We start from the raw sequence: 22,138 nt of genomic DNA, 5'->3' as shown, positions 1-22,138 counted from the left end.
AAAAGGTACTACAGGATATGGCCCAGGAATCCAAGAAATCGGAAGAACAAACAGCTGGCACGAGCAATACATAATGTGGAGTTGCAATGTGAGGATCTGAAGAATAGATTGAGAAGGTCCAACATTCCCATACGTAATATTCCAGAGTCGGTGATCGACTCAGGCCTGACAGAGGAAGTTACGGGGGACTTCAGAGCTTGACTAAACACGGAAGCGGAGGTAACAATTCCTATAGATAGGATTCACAGGTTCGGTCCGAAGCATCAGCACCCTATCGGCCGTCCTAGAGACACCCTTGTGGCATTGGCAAGTTACTCCCAGAAGGAGCAGATTCTGTGGGAAGCCAGAAAAGAGACGCAAATCACACTCAATGGGGATGAAATCCAACTGTACCAGGATCTCTCCCCAATTACATTACGAAAAAGAAGAGACATGAGAGAAATCCTGCAACACTTGCAAACACAGAAGTTACCATATAATTGGACCTTCCCATTTGGCCTGCTATTTAACTGGGAGGGCAAACAGTAGTGTGTCACAACTAATGAAGAGGGGGCCTTTATTCTGCATTTGGACCAGGAAGAACAGGCAGAGCAAAGTTCTGCGACCTGTGCAAATGCCACTAGGGGCCTGCGACATTGGGAATAGACAACTGTACAATGATCTCGAACAAATGTCCAAAAGGGACCCTCCATGCCAGAGAAACAACCTCCAGCAAGCTGAAGGTTTAAGAAGACTACGACCCACTTGAACAGAAGTGATAAGGCGAAATAAGGTACATTACCACAGATAAGAAAGATATTTGTAATGCAGCGGAATCTCATCTTGGAACCCGTAAAAGACTTAAATGGTTTTAGAATACCCTGCACACATTCCTGGTTTAGGAGGTGGGCCATCTCTGAGGACGAGGTCCGAGGGGAGATGGTCTACACCTGGGGGAGGAGAAACTTATTGGGGTTAAGTTGTGGGATGGTCGGGGAGGGTACTAGTTGGGCATTAGGGGGTTTGATTGGGAGGGGGAGGGAAAGGACACATGATTGGAATCTGAGGCTTCAAATGTTCAGCTGTAGGATGTATCCCCAGGGAAGCGTTGTTGTAAAATGACAACGCCTTTCGTTGTTTACCACTTAATATTAGGGGTCTCAGTTTTCCTGGCAAGAGAAGGAATCTAAAATGGCTATTAAGCACATATCAGCCTGATCTTATTGCCTTGCAGGAAATACATATTAGGTATCAAGACCGGTACAAGTTAAAATTAAAACAATTTCCCATCCTTAGGCAGGCACACACTACAGGTAAGACAGAGGGGTTATTGATAGCTTTTAGGTAAGGTACACAAGTCTCTATCAAGAAAGCACAAGCTGACAAAGAGGGACATTTCCTCTTTCTTTTAGTACAAATGGAACCACTGATCCTAACTTTGGCTTTTCTTATATGCCCCAAACACTGGTCATGACATTTTTTTTTAAGACAGTACTAGCTAGTTTGGAATTATTTGCTCAGGGGAAGTGATTCTGATGGGGGATCTAAATACTGTATGGGACCCTGTATGAGACAGAAGCTCCATTACTAAATGTGCTCGTCCCCCGCCTTCCTTAGTGTTGAGACAGAGGTTTGATCTGTTGATGCTTAAAGATATATGGCTTACCTTGAAAGGAGAAGAAAGGGCGTACACCTTCCATTCTCATGTTCACTAATCCTTTTCAAGGATTGACTACATCTGGACCTCAGTTAGATTGATAGGGAGAGTGACACGAATTTATACCCACACCATCACCATTTCGGATCACACACCCCTGACGATTGACCTTGATCTTCCTAAAGTTATTCCCACACTCTGGAGCTAAAGATTCCCGAAAAAGATACTGGCATATCAGGTGCTATGTGATGAAATAGATGGAAAGATAAGCGGTTACTTTAAATCCAACCTTGGAGGGAACACAAGTTTAGGCATGGTTTGGGATGCGTTTAAAGCGACCCTTAGGGGGGAACTCATTGCAACACAAGCACATAGGGGGAAACTTAGGCGTATATTGGAAATGGATTTGGAGGCAGAGGTAAAGGATGTATTAACACATGTGGAGTTAGACTCATCATGGAATCTCCAACTGCAATATCGTAGTGCAAGGGGAAAGTTAGATTTAGTACGCACCAAACAAGCAGAAAAATGCTTATTGTATTTAAAGCAGAGAGTGCACATTAAGGCAAATAAAGCGGATAGGATGCTAGACAGACAGTTAAAACAGAAACGGCAGCTCAAATAATGCAGGGGGTGGAGGACACAGAAGGAGAGAAAGGAACAACAATGGAAGAAATGATAACTCAGTTTTAAGCTATTTACTCAACCCTATATACATCAGACTCCCCAGATCAAGTGTGGCAAAGGAATTACTTGCTATCTACTCACCTGGAGAAATATCGGAAGTGGACAGGGTAACATTAGATAATGATATTAGTTGGGAGGAAGTGATGTATGTAATATAACAAACACACCCGCAAATGAATGGGGGAGAGGGTATATGTACTCTGCTGCGCAAACCACTTCACATAGGTTCCTATTCACTTGGCTTGTACATGCACACCTTTAGACATACTAGCTGCAAGGATTACCAATCTAGTCTCCCAGTCCCCTTGTGAGTCAACATCAAAAATTTGCATTAAAGAGGTAATTGGTTTATCCACTGCGAATAGTCCATTTATTTAGAATAGAAAGCTAATAGTCAACGTTCAGATTCCTCCTAAATTATTGCACGCAATATATATTCTGAATCTTTTTCCAGAGCTTTTTATTTGCTAGCAGTGATTAGCTTTTCCTGCCAACACGTATTTCGACCTATCCTAACACAGGTCCTCCTCAGGGCAGATAAATCACCTCTCTTTCACGTACTGATTAAACTTATATAGATGTACTAATGTCCAGAAAGGAAGAGCGATGTTCTTTAGATACTTTTATCCATAGTTTGCACGATTCCCTCACCCTGTTTAATTCTTGCACCCTTCCTTGCCTGTATTGCGCTCCTGTTAGCGCTTGCGAATAACACAGCACAGACACAGCTGTGTTATTCGGAAGCACTAACAGCTGGGGATCCAAGAGGAGGGTACTACTAACAATAACCTAGAAGTCTCCAGTAAACCTTGCTGCTGCCTCAGGCGTGTTAACAGCATGATAAGATATGATATTATCGTTTATTTATAAAGCGCCTATACACAATGTGTTTCAAAGCGCTTCAAGGCAAGGGAGGGAACAAGGGAAAATACAACCACACTCTTACAGGCCATGAACAGTAAGGATGTGAAATTAACTATCGTACTCGGCCTGACGACATTTCAGATAGTGCAAGAGCTAAGACATAGATAAGGAAGGGAGGGGGAGAATGGGAAGGAAATGGAAACAGACAGACGACTACCGTACTAGGCCTGACGACATTTCTGGTAGAGCCGGAGAAAAACAAAAGGTGAGGGAGAGGGGTGCAGAAAGGGAGGGGAGGAACAAAACAAGCGACTATCATACTAGGCCTGACGACATTTCAGATAGTGCTGGAGGCGTGGTGGGGAGGAAAAAAACAGTAATGGGAGGGTGGAGGAAACAGACGAGGTTGCTCTCATATTAGGTCCAGGGACAATTCTGATAGAGTAAGTGCATAGAAGAAAGTAAGGGGAGGAGATAGGAAAACGGAGAAGGGAAAGGAGGAGAGAAAAGAGAGTAAGCAGTCAAAAAAAGTGGAGAAGCAAGAGTGGAGAGCGAATACAATTGCAGAAGTCATTAGTAACACATAATGTTGCAAGCCAGGATACAAGATGAAGATGGGAACAGCATGATTCAGGGCCACCATGAGTACAAGATGCAAAGGAAGTCCAGCATGAGAGTTGAGAAAGAGTGACGCACCGTGAATGAATGAAGTCCATAAAAGTCAAATCCAGGATTGGCCACAAGACAGTGATGGTGAAGGAAGGCACCAGGTGGGCGGGGCTTGCTAAGTGGTGAAAAAGAGCAGCAGGCAGGAAGGTACCAGGTGGGTGGGGCTTAGGCCAGATGACCTAGATCCACTTGCACCTGCTACCCATCTGCAAAGGAAAAGAAGCTGGAGGGCTCCTTAAGTAGGGAAACAGAGCGGCAAGCAGGAAGGCACCAGGTGGGCGTGGCTTGCTAAGTGGTGAAAAAGAGCGGGAAGCAGGAAGGCACCAGGTGGCGGGGCTTGCTAAGTGGTGAAAAAGAGCAGCAAGCAGGAAGGCACCAATTGGGCGGGGCTTGCTAAGTGGTGAAAAAGAGCGTCAGGCAGGAAGGCACCAGGTGGGCGAGGCTTAGGCCAGGTGACCTAAATCCACTTGCACCTGCTCCCCATCTGCAAAGGAAAAGAAGCTGGAGGGCTCCTTAAGTAGGGAAACAGAGCGACAAGCAGGAAGGCACCAGGTGGGCGGGGCTTGGTAAGTGGTGAAAAAGAGCAGGAAGCAGGAAGGCACCAGGTGGGTGGGGCTTGCTAAGTGTTGAAAAAGAGTGGCAGGCAGGAAGGCACCAGGTGGGCGGGGCTTGTGTATTGTTACCTGTTTGTACCTTCAATGTTGCTTGTATGTCATGCAATCCTCTAATTTCTTCTCCATCGCCACTCTCTTAAAGTCCTTAAAGGCCATCGTCTTCTCCACCACTTTTTGGAGTAGTGTTTGTAAATAGTAATCATTTTACCATTTGTCAACATCAGTGTGAGGACCTATCACTCGAGATCTCGGCACAGCAAGATCTCATGAGATTACATGCGCAAAGTGCGAACGGAGCCGGAAACCCGGCAGAGTCGGAGCGAGGCACCAGGAGGACAGCCGGGCCTCGGCGCTCCTCCTGAATGAGGGAATCCACCCTCCAACTGAAGTCTGCTTCTTCAGAAGATCCCTGTACTGCAGAGTGTAATTCCATGGCTGAAGGCAAGCCCTGTAGGAGCTCCAACAGGCAGGGAATGCAAATACCATCCAGCTTATTTCCTGTGCAGTGAAGTCAACTGTACTGGGGTAATAGACCGGAACTGTGAGTACTACCCCCTGCTCTGGACCAATCCTTTCATGCCCCATGTATATCAAGGTGCCCAAATAAACACCCTTACCTCTATCCAGTGTCCTGTGTTCATTGAAGGCCACTACAATCAGATGTTTCTTTTGTCTTGCCTTTTGTACTGTCTCTTTAAGTGCGAGCTGATGTGAAACTTGGCTTGTATGTTCTCTTTTATTTTGTATTTGTATTACTGGTGTCAATTACTTTAAATAAAACGTTATACGGCCACCATTAAAAATCATACATCATGCAAACATTATAAAAGTCAAAATCCACACATAAAAAGTCGTAGATTGACTATTACAAGTACAGATTTCATCCAAAAGAACCCGCCTAAAATCGTTGACAAACATTCACGTTAATTACAAATCTTAACATAGACAATAAAATAAAATACAATAGAAAAAACGAAGGTTCATTCAGAAATGGCATCCCTAACAAATCACGAATGGGGTCCATCCCCCTCCAATTATTGATAATCTTTCAAAAGAGCTGATAGAAATCTTACGAGAGCCAGGATGCGATATATTTGATGACCCCACGCACACCAAAAAAACTAAAAAAAAATGTCTCTCTTTTGATGTTTCCTAGCTATTAATGTTCATAGGAACAGCATTGCGGAAGATACACTGGGAGTTTGTCGCCACTTGCAGGATTTCTTACTGTACTGCCCCCAACCAAGTAGGTTAAAATAATAATTGGAAAAAAGATACAGTTAATGCAAAATATATAATTACATCTCTAGAACATGTACATTTGAAGACGAGGTCCATTTTAGCACATCGATATCATTTATGGGAGTGCACTGCAGTACAAGCCACAGAAGTGCGTTCACGATTAGGCCATTTGAACTCGCAAAACACATTGTTGACTCATCACAAAACTATATACTAACATTGCAAACTAATGCATAAAGTCAACTACAAATTCCCTGGTCCCGAACATTGAAAACAACCCTTTTCATCTTACGGCCCCCACAGCATTACTTAACGGTCGTCCCTGTAGCCCCTTCTGCAGGACGAAACAGACACCACTTCCAGACCAAAAAGCCCCTCTTCCCTCCAAAGAGGCAGTTTTCATAATCTTTCAGCTGTTTTCGCCCCCAACTGTCCTTAAGGTCTTCGGGATAATGCACCTGGCGCTGGGCAGTAAAAAAAACCTCCCAAGTTCTCCGCAAACATTCTGGTGCTATTACTGCATCTGGAAAACCCTTGAATGGTGGTGATATGTGTATCCCATGGCCTCACAGTTTTGGGTACCTGGCAGCCTTCCTTTACCGCCTGAGCTCTCAGGAGAGGATACCTGTGATATGGACAACGCTCCCCAAATGAGTTTACCAGGCCTTCGACAGTGGTTGCGCAAATACATTTCAAGTGCTCTCCTTTCCAGCAATCAAATTGGAAGCCATTAGCGGGAACTCATAATTGCAACCATTGTCTCCAACAAGATCCTAATAAGTGTTAATGATTTGTGATAGGAACGGATGCCCTGAATACTTACTGGTGATCGTCAGTACCCCAGTCCCTTTCTTGCTCGTCACAGTACGTATTCATGAAGGCAGTCCTTGTTGCATCAAAACCCATTCACATATGTATCTTTCGTTTGATCCTCTCCTCTCCCAACTGCTTTATAAAACCCTTTCATCCCCCTGTGATACCAAAAAGGCCCGGGCGGTGTGTCATAAGTACTGTGACGAGAAAGACTAGGACTAGAAGTAAAAAAGATCACCAAAAAGTAATAAAAGAACTACCATCAAGTCCCACTTTTCGTCCCACTATTTACGTATGAAGCATTCCAAAGTTATTAGATACACCCTGTACAGAAACTACACCAGACCCCCAAGATGGTACCCCTGTTGGCACCCAAGCAAAGGTAAGGAGACCAAATAACAGGACGTGAATTTGAGTGAACGAAAAGGGAGCCCAGATAAGTCGACACTGTGTGCTCCAGCACAGCAAGCTAATGCTCCACAATGTGTACTGATAATTCATACGTGTGAAGAAATGACTACTGCTCTTCAGAAGCATAGGGATGATAGTGGTTTCTAAACTCCTACAGAGCCGCACACTACTACTAGAATAGAAGTGACCTCAATCATAAAATAGAAACAGGCACAACATGAAAGGCATATGTAGAGGAGCAGCTGCATGCCTCTGCAGGAAGTCCCCCCCCACCTCCTGCATGTTGGGAGCCTGAGATTGTACCATGCTTGACACCAGCAGTTGTGACCATATCACAGACAAAATATTCGAAACAAGGTACCCTCAGAGAAAACCATACCAGATGTATTTCCGAAGAGATGACAATCTGAGGGAGGAACTCCCCAAAGGAATATGAGAAAGAGCGCAGCAGGAGATAATGATTTCACAAGAGACGAGTGTGACACACTGTAAATACTGACTGAAGAGAATGCACAGGTAATATAGAAACTGATGATGAAGTTAAAAATCGAGTAAACTTTCATATGCGAAAACAAGATTGTATGTGTGTGACGCACTGAAGAAAATGCAAGCCGTTCAATAACTGTACAGATGCAGCAACGGAAATAGACTAAGTGATCATAGAAGATGGCTATACATCGTGAATAGACTGGAGGCGGAGCCGCCATTGCATAGAAGCTGGACATCGGTGTCATGAATTTGTAAGCCCAGACCCATGGAGAAGAAGGGCCGAGAACTGTGTCGCAACAAGCGTTAGCTGAGATCGCAGACTTGAATGGCAAAGCTGCCTGGCCTGGTGTCAAGGCGAAAGGCAGCCAAGACTGGTTATCTATTCTTGAAGGCAGCAAACATGAGAATATTAATCATCCCTTGTTAAGGTGCAAAGAAAGAACACCAAACGTGCCAAGTATTATTCAATTAACACATTAAAATGCTGCAAATTGTTCCTAATTGTGGTCTCCTGTCACGTGAGCCAAGGGTGGAAATATAGTTGGGCATGAAGCTCCAGAATAGTGAATGCTCGCACTCCCTTATATTCTCTGAGACAATAATATGCTGAAAGGCCAAGTTCAAAGACAATCTTCATGGCAGAAGGCATTGGTGATGAGAGAGGTTGGGCTAATTGGATGGGGAGGTAAAGTCATGTCCCTCTCCTGGCACCTGGGTATGAGCTTACGTGCTGCTGAGTGAACCGAATGTTCCAGACATGGCGCAAGCTTGCCGACCAATTGTAGAGGGCCATATAACAAAGGGCCTGATAGTTTGAGAGCCAATGATAAACTGTGCACTTAATAGTGTTGAAGATGACTTGCACTAGAGGTAGGCATAAGTTGTCCAGCTGACAGTAGACACAAAATCACAATCCCAGTCAGTATAGAAAGTATACTTAGATATTCCCCTTGAGTCTATCATAACCCCTTGTAGGTTTTTCTTATTTGCCATGTAGTATGATGTCACTTATGACAAATGTTTAGCATAAAGATGTGCTTTTTTATGAAATGAGCTGAGAGCTCGAGCGAACATCCGTTGATGTCAGTTGGAACTCCTTGATTTAGACAATTGTTAATAAAACAGAAAGAATTTGCCATCTTCCGGGGTTGGTTCGATTATTTGGTGTCAGATTTATACTGCATCCCATACATTACATGCGTGATATTCAAAGGGCCCCAAGCCCACATATCTCATTTACCTTTTGAAGGTAGCATAGGCTGAGGGCAGGCTATACTCTTCAAGAGGGTGTGAGCCAGCAAAGAAGCATCCAAAAGAAAAAAGCACTGTTCTTAAAAAAATTATTAAAAATGTACAAAGTTCTATAAAAATTAGACTTCAATTAAACTAGAGGGACAGACAAGCTATTAAAAAAATAACAATTTACCTCTCTAAGAAAATACACAGTGAATGCAGACTTTGGTAGCACTAGGCACTCTGGGTGGTGATGGTGGCGGTTTGCAGGTAAATAGTTTTGCAGCAAATATGTCTTTAAGGTATAAAGTGGGGTTTTAATTGTTGGTACGGCCCCCTAGAACAAGTTCAGGAGTACAGAACAACTTAAGATACCTTAATGTCTTAATTCAGGGGCACCACAGAATCAAGCCGGGTTTCTGTGCATTTTCCGGGATGTCAAATCAGGTTTGAGGAGGTCATGCAGGTTCCACCAGATTTAGTAATATGGTGTTAGGATTCACAAACAAGGCTACCCGCAGATTAATGCCAAAAAGGGAGATTTTCGTTGCAACACAAACAATTGGTTGCTAGGCACCAACCTGGAACGCTCACAGCGTGAGAGCAGCATCCCTAGCATTAACAAATGACCTCTCCCTGATGCGCTCTTACGTTGCGTGATGACGGCAACCAGGAAGAAATGCTGGTCACTGCCAGTTGTTCACGTAAAAACGATCAACCTTGGAAAAGCTCTGCATTATGAGACCATTCGTTTTTGATCCCATCAGGTATTTATCTAGGTAATTACACTATTCCAATTGATTAGAACTGTATGCTAGATTGATGTACTGCTCGAAGTGAACAGATTCAGTACTAACCCTAAAACCATACGGTCTACACTGTTTACTTTTATGAGACATTCTATTTTCGGAGTCTATCGATCACTAGGTACAAGGAGGGGATCACAATGCACTTAGGTAAGGAACCATTGCATACCGATTGCCTTATGTTTGCTACTTGTTAAAATTCTGCTTCTTACTGTCCTTTTCTCACCCCTTAGCTACAGCTCCTGTATCCCCCATTGATGACTACGTTAGGAGGTGTGTCCAGCACTTCCGCCCAAGGGAATGCCACACATTGTTTAGTTACCCTATCAGTGGGTGCCTTTCTTTTGGGTTTGTGTTGCACTATCTCCATGCTCCTGAGACATCCTTCCATAGAAGACTACAACGCCAGGTGAGCGTAGCATATTGCGCAAATCTCCCAAATCTCTCCCGAGCATGGACGACCTGCTAAAAGAGCTCACTATCATTGTGCAGACACTTCAAGCTGAAGTAACTGCAACCCGACAAGAGAACGCAGTACTCCACCAATCCATGGCATCCCTGCAAGGAGTGGTGGATCAGTTGAGTAAAAGATCCTCTACCCCGTGGGCATTAGTGGCTGGAGGAAAAGCTGGGACCTCAGGGGAGCTGTAAAAGCAGACGCTTGTCCAATCTTCACACCAGCTACACTTCCAGCCCCTGCACCGCCTATAGGGATTCCTTCCCCCCAATGCCCTCTAAATATGGGGTAGACCCGTGAGAACTAAAACCCTTCCTTACCCAATGTAAAATACATTTTCTAAATAGGCCCCAATTGTACACCTCGGACCAAGCTAAGGTGGCCTTTCTACGCCTCAATCTGGAAAAAAAGAGAGGTTCCCAAGACGGGGAACTCCTGCACACTGTCTACAGCTAATCAGAAAATAATATTTATATATGTAAATATAGTTTTTCACTCAAATAAAGAGTTTAAATGTTGTTTAAAGAGGATCTATAGTTTGTCAATAGCTGTTATTCATGCACTATAGCAAGTAAGTCAAAGTAAAATAATGCTTAATGTCAACGTAAGTTATTCCAACATAAAGGTTAGGTCCCAACGCATTTCGAGAGGTACTCTCTTCATCAAGGGAAATTCATCTTCTTACATTTCTATAAACAATTAGAGAACAATATCACAATTGTATCCACTTTATCAAACATAATAACATTAGTTGATGTGTGAATATGCAGGACTTCTTGTTACCTGTAGCTTTAAAGCAAATCTTCTATCTTTCTATAACAGTTGTCATGGATTCCATCACTTCTGCTCCTAGCCAATAAAATGTGACCCTAATTATTATGGTATTCCTAGATAAACTAGTTATACATTATCCACAAGACTTCAAAAAAGGTGTATTGAAATACCAAACCTACCCATATACTCAGTTTGCTCTGTATAGCGGGTGCCTGTACTATTGTGCATCAATCTTGAACATCTGTTTAGAAGAAAATAATCTGTGTTTCAACTACACTCTTAAATATAACTATGTTGATTATGTACAATATATTCTGAATTTCCCGACCCCCTTACCCTGTTATGGGTGTTCATAAAAATGTGTGGGTCATTCTCTTGAAATCTTCTATGATATTGTCACTTTAAGGATCTAAACTCAAATCTATCACAAATCATATATGTGTTGTTTACTATAGTGCTTAAACTAACTAATTCTCGTAATCGCATTTAATTGGAAGCAAGAACAAAAAAGGGATTAATGTGTTGATAGGATCACTCACCCCATCTTCCATATGTTACTGAACACTGTCTCTTGTATAGTCTAATAGCATCAAAGTATATCCAATAGAGTTGTGAAGGATGGTATCTGTAGAGAATGGAATATCAATTCCCTTATTTAGAATTCACTCAAGTCTAGAGCTCCAAATCACTCTAAGGTCTAAGTTACCCCATATGAAGTCCAATATGGGTATAATAGAGCCTCCCCAATGGCAAAGATTACTCACTGAGGGCTGAAGAGTAAGGAGCCCAGCGTTCCGTGTGAAATCAGCGGTCAGATTTTTACAAAATTTCCGATCTTTATTGCGGCGTGCCTGATGTGATGGCGTTATTGTATAGTGACGCAAATGACGTCACTCATGTAAACAGGCTCGTAAAATAAAGTGCTTGTTAATAACAAATCCCCAAATTGCTAGAAGATCAGAAATAGAGGCATAGCTAATTCACTGTGTGTAAAGCTGATTGAACAAAAGTCTATCTACATATCCATACAGACAACGACAGATGGCCAATAATTGCAAAGTAGAAGAACCGTGAGGGCGGGAGGGAGAGTAAACAGGTTATGGCCTTTACTCTAAAATAGTTTTAACACAAACATAGGGCAAAAACCACTGTATGGAAAAATGGGTTATAGCTCATCAGGAAATCCAGAGGCCTATGTGGAGCAGGACCAATGTACTAGCACCCAAAGAGAGGGTACATGTACAAACAAGGCTGTGATGGAAGGACAGAAAGGGATAGAGTGAATATCTAACAATCCCTGCCTAAGTACAAAGCCTCCTCTAGGTAATGCTGCTGTGCCGCTTACAAACAGTGGATAGAAAAGAGATAAACTAACCACTTCTAAGTAAGGAATACTTTCAGCCTTGTTGGACCTATGCCACTCTCTTCCACTATGTGTAAGTAGAAAAAGGAAGAGAAGTGCCTAATGGTCACTTAAAAGGGTACACCTATGGTCAATTGGAGAGGCATCTAGTGGGGTATCTGTCAGTTTATTAGCCACTAGATTGTCTTTCTGGCCATGGTGGACTCAGGTCTAAAAACAACACAGATACAGTGATATACAATGTTCGACATAACAAACGACGAAGAAGACACCAAGTCCCATAGTCCATCGTGAAATGATGTAGATATGACGGGTCATGGGTAGTTGGTAAAAAGGAATGCTCAAACTACAATGTAGGCGTGATTTGTGCCTCTTCTATGTAGCAACCACTGTCGACCGGTTTCTGTGGCATGTGTGCGGGTAAAGCCACTATCATCAGGACAGTCTTCTGCTCACATCAATTGGTACAGTCTGGTATGGGTAATTAAAAGACTGAGCATATTGAGGGAGGAAGGGTTCAACATATAGGGATTGTCAATACTTTACCCCCAAGTTGTAAGTGCCGTGCGGCTGGATCACATGGAGTGGGAACCTATGGGAAAGAAAAGGAAGTGTATGTAGCCATATTCACCTCAGAGCTAATAACATCAATTCAATTGAATATGAATGACACACAATTAGTTGTCATCCACCTAAGCAACACTGCTAGTACTAGTATTACTATCCATTAAGGAAGAAGGGACACATAGTTCATCACCATCCTATTACAGGTTGTGAGTGGATGCCCATATATGCATACTCCATAATTAAGTCAAAGGTGTAAGAGAACAAAAGTGGATCATATATGGCCTACTATCAGGTACTCCATATATGATCCACATTGGAGCAGTGTTGACAATGTAAACAATGATAAGTTCACGGTTTAGTTTTATGCAAGAGTCTCTGTGTAGGTTATTTTAGTTTTTCTGCTCTAATAAGGGAATCCCTAATGTTTCTTCCTCTCTTGAAAGCCATCATTGGTGGTTCTGGAAATAATGTATTCAGCATTGGCTCTAATTTGATCAGATTCCAATTCTTCTTGATGATCCTATTGACTCGATATCTTTGTGCTGAATATTTCAGAATATAGATGAGCCTGTCTTTCTCCTCCTTTGGACTGGTCTTAGTAAAGTTTGTCTCTGATGGATTTCTGATCTGGACACAGCCGTTTAAAAAATTTAATTCGGGTAACCTCGTTCTTTGAATCTTTCTGTCATTAGGTCATGTTCCGTTTGCAGAGTTTCTGTGGTAGACACTATGGGCCTCATTACGAGAATGGAGGTAATAAAAAAAGGAAGGCGGAATGGTAATACCGGCATCGTTAACGGGTCCGGGGCATTACGACCCGGCAACCTGGCAATACTGCCACCGGCCGTAAAGTGCCCCTTCATACCGGCACGCGCGCGTACACACGCCCCTTAGCAGAGTAAATACCGGGATGCCGGTAATAGGAGGACATCACAACTCACGCGGGCATGCAATTACGAGCATCCCGAAGGCGGTAATAAGGGCCTGCACGATGGCGGCCATACAGGCATCGCAGACCACCCGTAAACAGCAATCTGCAATCACGGCAACTGCCTCAGGTGCACACAATCACCACAGGTGGAGTCAATAGAGCCTGTCCCAGTATTAAAGGAGTACACCCACACACCACACCCCTTCCTACACCAAAATGATACCACTAGCTGTTGCAATCATGTGGCTGGAGGACATGCCTATACTGCTACAATTACAGCAACAACAGCAACGACAACAACAACTACTGCCACAGCAACAGCCAGCACAGAGGAGACACAGGAGGAGAAGGAGGTTGAGACAGGGCCAGCAATTACCACCAGTGCAGCCAGTAGACCTCGTAGGCAGCCACCAATCCCTCGCATCAGACCCAGTCCATTCAATCTAACCCCTGAGCAGATCCACACCCTGTACCGGTTGGACCGGGACACCATCACCACCATAGTGGACATGATACACAACGACATTGTCAGCCTCATAGAAATACGCACTGCCATCCCCTCACTACTAAAGGTGGTGTCTGTGCTCCACCTCCTGGCTACAGGCACTTATCAGCACACAGTGGGCCAGCTGCATGGCATCTCACAACCACTATTTTCACGCATGCTGACTCAAGTGCTGGATGCCCTCCTGAAGCACGCTAGAACCCACATATCCCTAGCACAGACTGGCCAGGAGATAGCCGAAACCAAAGTAGGCTCCCATGCACTGGCAGGCATGTCCAATTGTGTTGGTGCCCTTGACTGCACCCATGTAGAATTGGTAGTCCCCCATGCCATAGAGGCGCTGTACCGCAATCGCAAGCAATACCACTCCATCAATGTGCAGATGGTATGTGACTCCAGCAAGATAATCACACATTGCTGCGCCCGATATCCCGGATCGACACATGATGCCATGGTGCTGCGTAACTCCACTCTACCCTGTCACATGGAACGACATGCTGAACGACGTGCCTGGCTGCTTGATGAGTTGCCTGACAGGCCCATGGCAGTGCATCGGGGTTGTGATGTGTTGGGATGCATACTCCACCTGGGTGGGAATGGGGGGGATGCATACTCCACCTGGGTGGGAATGGGGGGGGATGCATACTTCTCCTGGGTGAGAATGGGGGGATGCATACTCCACCTGGGTGGGAATGGGGGGGATGCATAATCCACCTGGGTGGAAATGTGGGGGGAGGCATACTCCACCTGGGTGGGAATGGGCGGTGAGTGGAGAATGCACGCAGAGCTAAACACTCCTGACCTGAACCTCCCAACCCGAACATGACACATCACAGGCACACATTGGACCAATGCCGTATATCAATGACAACATGTAAGCCACACAACCTGGCCACCATGGGTATGTCAAGCAATGCATGACTAAACATGATTGCAACTGTGCCAATGTGGCTAGTGTGACCATGCACAGTGTAGTATACACAGCAAAAATGTGAGGCAAAACATAGTCCTGCAACCACAGTACATCCGCATCAGCATGCAAGAATTCACCCTGCATCATCTGTACAACGACATCCAGACTACAACACCATATTGCAGTATAGAATGCAACTAAATAATATTTGTGCATACGTACAGGGACATGTGCATGTCGACAGCAAATAGCTGCAGCCATGGCTGTGAATCCTGAAGGTGGCGGCACAGAGTGACTCACATAGACCTATTTGTATTAGCTTGCAGGTGATGGAGGATATACCTTGAAGCGTGGCTTTTTACCCCTGTGCTGAACCCGCAGAACAGCCATGAAGGGAAGTACAATCGGGGACATACCCGTACCTGTGTTGTGATTGAGCAGACCATTGGCCTGTTGAAGGCGCGGTTCCACTGCCTAAGCAGGTCTGGTGGAGCACTCCTTTATAGGCCTGAGAAGGTGGCAAAGATCACCATGGTCAGTGTCATGCTGCACAACATGTGCGTCCGGAGAAATGTACCATTGCCACCTGACATTGACATGCATGCCCCGGGTGAGGATGAGGAGGATGAAGACGGAGGAGAAGCAGCACCCCTGCCAGTACGTGATGCACAAGATGGCCTTGCAGTACGCCAATCACTGATTGACGAATACTTCTGACCCACAGGTACGTCGATAGATATGTGTCAGTGACACATTGTACACTGGGTCCATATGGACATGCACACAGGGAATGTGGGGAGTTGGGCATTGTGCACTGTAATAAATTCAATGGATACAGACAAAATGAACAATGTCAAGGCATTGAATGATTTTTCACACAACGGGTGTATTGATGTCAACTACAGAAATGTGCACCCCCCACAACACCAAAACTCCCCATACCCCCCAATGAAATCCCCATACCCCCAATGAACTCCCAATACCCCCCAATGAACTCCAAAAACCCCCAGTGAAATCCCCCTAATACACCCATACAGCACCGACACCATCTGACCCACTCCCATTGCTGTCCCACACTATTTCCTGGATTTCTTGTTGTCCAGGGGCAGCATTTCTGAGTGCCTCGCACTCTATCTTGTTGGACGCACAGGGCTGGAGGGTGCAGAGGAACTGGGTGCAGAGGAAGCGGGTGTGGTGGATGGGGTGGAAGCCGTGGTGATTTGCACGGCTGGTGCGGGTTGTGGCTGCTGCATGTGCAGCAGGATAGAGGTGAGGACCTGCGTGACGGCCCCCAGACTGTCTCGCATCATCAATGCAGAGGCATTGATGGCGGCTATGTTCGCCGCTATGGCGGCTGTGTTCGCCGCTATGGCCTGGGCAATGTCACGCCTCATGTCCTCCCCATCCGCAACATATTGATGGAGAAGGTCCAACATTGAGTCCTGTCTGGCCTCCACCCTCGCTTGCCGTGCCTCAAGGTTGGTGGTGGGAGCAGCAGTGGTAGAGGGTGCTGCGACCGGGCCTGCATTGGCAGTGCTGTCCTCGGGGAGGCTCCTGAGGTTAGAATCGTGCAGATTAGGATCCGCGCTGCTGGTGGGTGAGGGCTGAGTGTGGGGTTGGGAGGTGGACAGGGGGCTTGGGGAGTGTGGACATGCCACATGGGTGAGTCCATCCTCGTCCACATACTCCTCCACTGCAGTTTCTATGTTGCTCAGTGGGGCACTAGCCTCGCCTTCCACTGGTATTGCCAGCTCTGTGCTCCCAGTGTCAGGCATTGATGTGGGGCCCTCATGTGCGCCCATGGCCTGGCCACTCGCCCTGGGCTTCGATGTGGCCTGTGAGGCTGCCCTGGAGGTGGTCTTGCCTGTGGGAGTGGTCTTGTGCCGGGACATGGATGCCCTTGTGGCTGTCTCCTCACTGGCATCCTCTCCATCAGTGCCTGAGGGGGTAGAAGAGATGCAGGGCATCAGTGATGGTGTTCCATGCAAGATGCATCATATGGTGCTGTGAAGAATTTCATTATTCATGCATTCATATCTTACAGGTGTATCACACAGGGTAGTATGAAGGGGCCATTTTGGCATGTGCGGTGATGTCTCAGTGCAGGGATGCTGCATAGCAGGTGGCATGTCGTTGTATTGGGCTTTGTGTGATGTATTACATGGGCACGGTCCGTGTGTGTTGACTGTGTGTTGGTAATGGGATTGGCACTCAGTATTCATTTCAGTGTGACAGGGTTTGGCCCTCCATCTGGACAAGGATATGTTGATGTGTGTGTTGGGACATGCATTCCCTTGCCTAGACTCTCTTCCACATCACTTGTGCTACGTCATGGTTTCCCCTACAGGGATCTGCAGGGTCACTCATCTCCATCTGCAGATGTTGCGGCACCCGTCTCCATCCCCCCAAATCCCTCGATGGTCTCCATCTGTATGAAGCTACTGCAAGTCTCCTCCCAGCGTGAAAGTTTTGTGGGTGAGTGGGGACCCCCGCCTTTGGCCATGGCCTCCCTCCTATTGCTGGCCAGGATGTTCCGTACCCTGAGGCGGAGGTCATCCCACCTTTTTTTCACAGTCCTTGACTGTCTGTGGGGTGATGCCAACTACCGAGACCTTGCGGGCTACCTCCTCCCAGATCTCCTTTTTTGCGCTGCTGCACCTCCCTTTTCAGGTTTTGCTGGTTGATCTCCTCAGCATGGGCAGCTAGGGTGTCCGCCAGCATGGTCGGTTCTTCGTCTGAAAAACGCTTTTTGCGCAGGCGGGGGGTTGATTTCCTGGTAGCCATAGACATGTTGAAGGGATTGGCACTGGTCTCTCCTGAACACAACTGGTGGTTTGGGAGGATTGCAATGGATTGTGTGTTTAAAGATGGTCGCCGGCGCATTTCCCGTTCCGACGCAATGATGTTACTTCTGGGTCCGGTATTAAGGGGTGCTTCCTAGGCAGAGGCGGTATTGGCGGGTCCCGTGATGGCGCTATCGGGGGGTTGGAGGGCCTTTAGCGCCATGGCGGTATGGCCATTACAGGCATGGGGGTTCGCGCGTGCTCGCGCAGTCGTAATCACCCGCAATTAGCAGCATCATACAAGCACGGACCTGCTAGTTTATCCATGGCGGTAATGACCCCGTTTTTACTGTGCTCCTCGTAATTAGGCCCTATCTGTTTCAATCTGAGGAATTGGCAATATGGTCAACTTTCCTTCAGGTGGATGGGGTGAAAGCTGTTGTAATGTAAAGCGTTGAAAGTCCATGGGTTTTCTGTATATGTTTGTAGTGATCAACACTTCAGATAACGTGATCCAGACTCCCAGGAAATGTAAGCTAGGTTCCCCTACTTCCATGGAACATTTGATATGCTTGTGACATTGGTTAATGCACTCAAATAAACATGAGAGTTCAAGACGCACACCTCCCCAAATGGCAAAGACATTGGGCCTCATTATGAGTCTGGCGGTAACCGTGCCGGAAATTCCAGCAGGTTACCGCCAGACTCGTATTACCATTCCGCTTCTATGATTGCCAGAATCACCAGGGCATTACAACCCCAGTGACCCAGTAATTCCGTAGGCGGAAATCAGTAAATCCCCATTCCCATGAAGTCCATGGGGATGGGGACCATGGAAACACCGGCTCTGTCTATGACAGAGCCGGTGTTTCCATGTCCGCCTCCAGGCGGGTGGTGTTAAACCCGCCAGGTCAGACCTGGCGGGAGTGACACCTCCCGCCTGCAGGACTCTTACTCAGCCGGTCCGGAAAGAACGGTGGTGGCGGATTTACCACCACCGTTCTTTCCGGACCGGCAGGGTCGTAATGAGGCCCATTGTCTATATATCTCCTCTAGAATATGATCTTGGAGCTCCAGGGTTCTTTCTGTAGTATGAAGGTCTTTTCAAAATGAAACATAAAGATGTTGGCATGGGTGGGTGCTACTGAAGAGCCCATAGATGTACCGGAGGTCTTTAAGTAAAATTTCCCCTCATACCTAAAATTGTTGTTGTAGAGGATGAGGCTTATACGCTCCATGGCAAAAACTTTGTGTATCTATACTTCATCATGTTGTAAGAGCAGCCATTCCAACATGATGAAGTACAGATCCACAAAGTTGTTGCCATGGAGCTTATAAACCTCATCCTCTACAACAACTATTTTAGGTATAGTGGGAAATTTTACTTAGAGACCTCCAGTGCAGCTTTCCTTTTTAGGTATGCTGATGTGAACTACTGTGATTTATTGTGCTTGTTGCATTCTTTAGCCGATTAGCCAATCCTCTGCTTTCTAGTTCCACCTTCACTGCTATTCTACAATCTTAGCTTGTGCTCAGTAGCTTGGGTGTATATATCCTGTGTCTTTTACATCTGGTACATGTGTAATTTGCTGCTTACTTTGGGTGCTAGATACCTGGCAGAGACGAAAAGCACTCTCCTGTATGCGTGTAGTCTGGGCTGTGCAAACTACATTTCCCAAGCTTCCTTGGGTATTTATTTCTCATTCAGGCTTTTCAGTGCCGGCGCTTCTGCGACATGCCGGTCTTCGCCGGTTCTGCCGCTAAGCATATACATTGTCTGCTTCCACTCAGCACTTCATCTTTTCTTTTTAGGTATGCTGACGTGAAGTACTGTGATTTATTGTGCTTGTTGCATTCTTTACCTGATCCTCTGCTTTCTAGTTCCACCTTCCTTATTTGCAACAAATGGCACTTACAATTGTTTTTTGAAAAAATATATATAACTGTATTTTATTACAAAAAAGAGATTTTTTCTTTAAAAAATGTTTTTTTTAAAATGTATAACAACCTCATTTAATCTTAATATGTAAACAGAAATGCCCCAAAAGATGACTGTGAAGTCACTATATTTCAATATTGAGACCGAATAGCATTACTAAAAGAAAAAAGAAAAATGCTACAAATTAAATGTGATTACATACAACATTAAAGGCAAGAATTGGCAGAAAAGGACTACGGGGTTCAGCGCAAGGACCAGACAATTTGAATGGTGTGTAAGGGCTGCAGTCGAATGCGGTAGTGGAAACCTGCCAAGTTATCCACTGAGTAAGTGGTACAAGTCAAGGGTTGTTTTGCAAACACACTGCACACACAAACAATGTAAAAATCTATTGATTTGTAATTTAATCAGAAGGTGATGCAGCCTGACATGTGTTTCGAGCAACTAGCTCTTCTACTGAGGCTGCATGTTAATTGTACAATTGAATAAAAAGGTACAATTGATATGTACATAAAAGGTATATCAGACCCAAGCACAAAACAAGGCAGTTAAATGGTCAAAACCCGAACGTAACAAATAATCATTCAATTCATAGGTTGTCAATAGAAAAATGCAAATCAAAAAATATTGACAAATAAATCAAGTTGTAGGAACAAAAAATATACAACCCATATGGTGTAGGTTTATCCAATTCGGGAATTACCAGAGGATGAAAGAAAAAATAATAAAAGAAATAAAAATAAAAGAGCTTCATTAGCATTGTGGGGCAATGTTGGCCATGCATTTAGTCAAAATGAATGCAAAGTCATTGAAAAGTACCTGGAAACCAGAATTTCCTTTTTGATCACTAGAGGGAAGACAATATGAGTGAAAAGAAACAATTTAGGCAAGGGACATTAAAAGATTGGGTTAAATACAAAGGAATGACATTATGGTTAGAACACACCAATTGGGCAAGGGTGCCTTGCATGTAAGTAAAGTATAAGCAGCAAGTTGTATGAGCACACTTACCCAGAAATTGGTATGAAATTGAAATAATTATACCGTGGGCTCACTGTAAAGGAAGGAGGTGCATTAGCAATTTAATCAAATATGTGGGTCAGATCAGAGAAATTAGTAGTACTGTGATTTGATTGTGGGTTATATAAATTATAAGCAGCATACCTTTTGAATTGCAGTTGCAAGGAAGGCATTAGATTAATTGTGTATACGATCTTGCTGGGATTGGTAGTTGAATACGAATAGCGATCAGCGGTCAGCCGGACAAGGCAGAAAGGAAAAGAGACACAGCACTTCAATTAGCAAAATGAAGGGCCGTCTAGGCGGTCAATTGTATGCACGTGGACCCTCAGAGCACTCTAGGGGTCCACGCGAAAGTTTGAGACTTACCAGCGTCTCCGCTGCATGAGTGGAACAGGAGCCGGGCGTACGCGGCTCCTGTTGAGCAATATGACAACGCGAACGCGTTGAAGCATGGCCACGTACAGCCATGGGGGCTGACAAGGCCGCCATCTTGTGTGTGTTTGTAAACAATTAGAGCGAATGGCGCCACAAAGTAACAGTAGCAACAGTGCCCTCTTATGGAGTACTCAAGACCAAGGGAGTACCAGTAACAGAATGGTGCGAAGGGGGGCGAGATTATGGACTCAAGTGTGGCACATGCTAACAATCACATTTCTATCTAGATGCGACGCAAGCTAAAGTTCAGAATTCTAAGGGCCTCATCACAAGTCTGGCAGTAACCCTTAAATGTGGCGGTAGCACTATTACCGTCGCATTTAAGGGTCCGCCAGATCATGGCCTTTGCGGATTTCCCCCAGCTCTGTGCTGGGGGAAATCCACTGCAAATGTGCTGATTTTCGGCGCTATTAACCGCCAGCGGGAAATCTTCCGGCGGTAATAGCGCAAATTGTCCCCATTGGGCCCAATGGGGAATGAGGAATTCCCAAATGGGCCCAATGGGGAATGGGCACTAACCGTTCCGCCAAAACCGTGATCCGGCGCTAATAGCGCTGGGGGGGTTTAGCAGTAGGGCTAATAGCACCGGCGGTAATAGCCCCGCCATTACCGCCCAACTCGTGATGAGGCCCTAAGTGTGGTGCATGTTAAGAATCACATTTCTATCTAGATGTGATGCAAGATAAAGTTCAGAATTCTAAGTGTGGTGCATGTTAAGAATCACATTTCTATCTAGATGCGATGCAAGCTAAAGTTCAGAATTCTAAGTGTGGTGCATGTTAAGAATCACATTATCTAGATGCCACGCAAGCTAAAGTTCAGGATTCTAAGTGTGGTGCATGTTAAGAATCACATTTCTATCTAGATGCGACGCAAGCTAAAGTTCAGAATTCTAAGTGTGGTGCATATTAAGAATCACATTTCTATCTAGATGCAACGCAAGCTAAAGTTCAGAATTCTAAGTGTGGTGCATATTAAGAATCA

This window comes from Ambystoma mexicanum, chromosome 10 (assembly GCF_040938575.1).
Source record: "Ambystoma mexicanum isolate Mex_15411 chromosome 10, UKY_AmexF1_1, whole genome shotgun sequence".
Lineage (NCBI taxonomy): Eukaryota > Metazoa > Chordata > Amphibia > Caudata > Ambystomatidae > Ambystoma > Ambystoma mexicanum.
The sequence above is the reverse complement of the archived record's forward strand: the minus strand, read 5'-3'. Positions refer to the sequence as shown.